The sequence below is a fragment of the Osmerus mordax genome, chromosome 5, assembly GCF_038355195.1.
Source record: "Osmerus mordax isolate fOsmMor3 chromosome 5, fOsmMor3.pri, whole genome shotgun sequence".
Taxonomy (NCBI): Eukaryota; Metazoa; Chordata; class Actinopteri; order Osmeriformes; family Osmeridae; genus Osmerus; species Osmerus mordax.
In genome coordinates, this window is record NC_090054.1 from 1,892,330 (window position 1) to 1,896,915 (window position 4,586).

The following is a 4,586-nucleotide window of genomic DNA, read 5'->3' on the forward strand; positions in this document are numbered from 1 at the left end:
AGCAGAGTGTGTAGGGAGGAGAGGATATTGATACACACAGTGTGTGTGTATCAATTATGTGTGTATGTGTGAAGAAATGTGTTAATTCCAAAGTGACATCTAATGGGGAATATACAGGTAGTGTCATACATTACAGGCACCAGTGGCTACCTGGGAATACCAGGAACAGGCGGGAGGAAGAAATATGGAATCATTTATCAGCAGCCAGGCCAGGGAGAGAGGAGCTGGGAGAGGGGGGGAGAGAATGATGGAGGGATGGAGAACAAAGAGAGGGAGAGGGCCTGCCAAGGACGTTTAAGAGAGCTGTCATAGAGAGTTGATCTACTGAGTTTGCTGTCGTCTGAACCTGCGTACAACCCAGTGTGTGTGTGTGGGGGGGGGGGAGGACATTTTCCATTCATTCCAGGGAATCGGGGAGGGAATCACATGCGTGTTGACGCACTTGTACTTATAAACATATGATCATGGAGATGTATTGGTCCCGCACACACACGTGGCGGCCTCCAGCACACTAGGATGCTGATGAGGTGGTTAACGATGGAAGATTTAAACTATTACAGGAAGAATACCATTTTAAACGAAGAAATCTCAAATCTCAAATAATTAGAAAAGTAATTCAATTCTTGTCTTGCCTAGCCTGGCTCAGCCCAAGCCAGTCTAGCCAAGCAACAGCACAGTAACCAGCCCAGCCTGTTTTAGCCTAGCCTAGCCTAGTCCAATCTAACCTAGCATAGCATAACCTAGTCCAATCTAATCTAGCCTAGCCTAGTCCAATCTAATCTAGCCTAGCCTAGGCTAGCCTAGTTTAGCCTGGCTCAGCCCAGCCTAACCCAGCTCAGCCCTGGCTTGTTAACCTGGTGAGTGAGGGTGTGTGAGCCAGAGCAGCCTGGACCATTACTGCAGCTTAATGATATGAAAAGTGTTCCTCCAAACACCTCTGTAAGGATCCATCACAGTACTGGAGCACCACAGCTACCGAGAGAGAGAGAGAGAGAGAGAGGAGAGAGAGAGAGAGAGAGAGAGAGAGAGAGAGAGAGAGAGAGAGAGAGAGAGAGAGAGAGAGAGAGAGAGGGGGGGGAGCGAGAGAGAGCGAGAGCGAGAGAGAGAGAGAGAGAGAGAGAGAGAGTCAGGGGAATGAAAAAGAGTGGGGGAAAGAGTGGGGGAGAGAGAAACTGGAAGAGGCAGAGAGAGAGAGAGAGAGAGAGAGAGAGAGAGAGAGAGAGAGAGAGATTTTCCTACACAGTATAAACGTGGGTCTCTCTATCACCCACTCCCCTCTCTCCTGAGTCGTGTCCATCCTTCATGTGTGCTTAAAGAACTTCTATTTTAACTTCCTGCTGAACATGAGGGAGGGAGGCACAACCTTGATACTGGGAAAGGTCAGAGCCCATGTGTGTGTGTGTGTGTGTGTGTGTGTGCGTGTGTGTGTGTGTGTGTGTGTGTGTGACTGTGTGTGTGTGTGTGTGTGTGTGTGTGTGACTGTGTGTGTGTGTGTGTGTGTGACTGTGTGTGTGTGTGTGCCTGTGTGTGTGACTGTGTGTGTGTGTGTGTGTGTGTGTGTGTGTGACTGTGTGTGTGTGTGTGTGTGTGTGTGTGACTGTGTGTGTGTGTGTGTGCCTGTGTGTGTGACTGTGTGTGTGTGTGTGTGTGTGACTGTGTGTGTGTGTGTGTGTGTGTGTGTGTGCCTGTGTGTGTGACTGTGTGTGTGTGTGTGTGACTGTGTGTGTGTGTCACTCTGGTTCTCGAGTCCATGGACAGCAGCTTGTGTGTCCCTTCAGAACACACTCCACCCTCTGCACCCACAGAGCGCCACAACCCATCGTGACCCAACGCAACAAGACAGGGAGTCAGGTGGCTGAGCGGTTAGAGAAACAGGCTAGTAATCAGAAGGTCGCTGGTTCGATTCCAGGCCTACTCAAATGACGTTGTGTCCTTCACCCTACTTGCCTCGGGGGAATGTCCCTGTACTTACTGTAAGTCACTCTGGATAAGAGCGTCTGCTAAATGACTAAATGTAAACAAGACCCAACACAACATGATGCTACTCTGTGCACTGCAAAAACAACACAACACACAGAGACAATAAATTAGTATTAATCCTTCTGACATGTTCTTAATTACAACAGTTGTTTTTATTCTTTAAGATAACAGTTCCCCAGCCCAGAAACGACCGGTGCAGATAAACTGCTGTGAATAATCAAATAAGTTACAACCAAGCCTCAGGTACACTTTCTTGAGTAAAATGTTAGTTGCAAGCGATACATTACTTGTTAATTTCACACTTATTATGTAAATACATGTACTGTATATTAAATAAAACAAGTAAAAGCTGAGGGGGGTTCCTGCATTGTTGGTGTGTGGGCTCTGGTCTGTGACCTCAGCGCAGTGTGTGTGTGTGTGCGCGTGCTTGTGTGTGTGTGTGAAATGTTCCTGCACCTCTGGCTTTAAATTACGGTGGTAGACGTCCTTGGGATGTGAACATCTCATTTCACTGGGCTGTACGAACACACACACACCTCATTTCAGTGGGCTGTACACACACACACACCTCATTTCAGTGGGCTGTACACACACACACACACACCTCATTTCAGTGGGGCTGTACACACACACACACACCTCATTTCAGTGGGGGTCTCAGGGAGGCTAGGGCTGGTGGTGCATGACCAGGGAATTATACAACTGCAAACCAGAAGCAATAAACCTACACACACACACACACATACTCGTACACACACTCCTCACTCCTCCACTTAACTGGCCCCAGATAGATAGTGAGAGCTCAGAGAAGAGAGCATGCTTCTGGCCCTGTGCCATGTAGGATCAACTCACCGGAGGATGCCCTGCCTGTGCCTGTCGGTGGCCCGTGCACATGCCCACCTGCCCCACTGACCGGGCCCCTGCTTGTGCCCGCCAGTGCCCCTCTGCCTAAGGTAGAAGTTCTGAGGGAGGCGAGCTACTGACCGCGTGGACCGCTGGTGTCCACTCTTAACGTTGGCATGTTTGAACAAGCCCACCGACCATGGCATAACATGACGTTGTGCATGTGTAACTGAACTCGTATGTCGTTAAATGGATGATTTTGTTTCTGGGTGTGTAGGAAAGAGATATTTACTATGTGGCAGATTGCGTGTAAAACAATCTTCTTTTACACCCGCAGAGATGAATGACTATGGCGCACGAGCGCTCAGCATCACTACTGATTCAGGAGTCACATCATCCAGGAAGTTAGAGAAAGACCTCCTTAACCACGCCTGCCTCTCCCATCTCAACTCAGCAATTGGCTGTCTTTTTAGATATTCAAGAAGGTCTTTATCTATTGGCTAAAATCGTACACAGTCGATTTCATAAAGCAATTCTTTTAGAAGTTGTGAAAAGGAATTAGGAAGATAGGACACTACCCTCAAAGCTTCAGAATACTCTCTGACACCCTCCCTCTGGCGCGTTGGCGTACCCGGTGGCGAGTGAGGACGTTTTAATCACCGTGAGTACCGGGACTCATTTCACACTGTGCTGTAGCGGCTCCCGTGGGACGGCGCGCGGCAGAGATCGCTCGCCGTGCCGTCGGAAAGTTGCTCTGAGCGGTCTGAGATTTCTCTTCTATGCCGGCATTCGTTGCTGATGCTACCTTGATAAAATTAACAACTGGTTTGCGTTGAAGTGAGATTGTATTGCGGTTAGTGTTTTAATGTTGTGTTAATTACTTTGAAGTGAGATTGTATTGCGGTTAGTGTTTTAATGTTGTGTTAATTACTTCTTTCCCAAGGGAGAGAAAAGGAAGGGTTGGTAGTTACAGTATTTTAAGTTATATTGGGGACAACACTTTACGTTTCATTCGTTTCAAACTGTCGTTGAAAGGAATTTTTCTTTCTTTTTCATGTTAAGTTAAGTTTGACATTGTGATTTGGTTGTGATTTCCTGCTTTCGATTCAGACGTATGTTAAACATGAATCAATCCTTTATGGAATACACATTTATTGGGCTTTACTGTAAATGGACTGAGACCTGGACCCTGTTTCAGGCTGAAGATGATGCGTGTTTACTGTGAAGGATAACTAATCAGCGGCTCAACGATCATCTCAGCTGGTTATATGTCAGATACATTAACCATGGTTTTACATCACTTACAGGGATGGCAAATCCCACCTTAAGATAGTATTAATGTGTGAACTGGGGCATGTTTGAGTTTGTGTGTGTGTAAATGTGTTTACAAGATATGTGCAGTGTGTGTGTGTCCGTATGGGGGTGTCCTTCACAGGGGAACAGGGGGGGGGGGGGTTCTGCCTCGGCCCTGCCCGGTGCTGGGACTTTGACGCAGTCTTATCAAGATGCGAGCCCCAGTGTGAGCGCTTGGGGATGCTCATGCTGATGGGGGCACACTCTAATGGCCTTTTTATGCTGCCATAAATAACACAATCGAAAACGTCTCTCTCATCCACCAAAAAACTATTATTTGAGTCACTAGGATGATTATTCTCGGGTCATCGTAATGCTGTTGTCATTGCAAGCCGTCGAAGGACGGGTGGCATCTTTCTGAAGATGCGTTGAGCTTTTGGAGGTAAAGGCTCATTGAAATAACTAGTCAC

General features: G+C 47.4%; 1 protein-coding gene across 1 annotated transcript in view; it reads left to right on the top strand.

Moving 5' to 3' along the window:
• Window positions 1-3,391: 3,391 nt before the first annotated feature.
• Window positions 3,392-4,586, top strand: part of crtac1b (cartilage acidic protein 1b) — a 30,819-nt gene continuing 29,624 nt past the window's right edge. The window contains 1 exon segment of the mRNA XM_067236847.1: window positions 3,392-3,484. The gene's annotated coding sequence lies outside the window, so the exon portion shown is untranslated.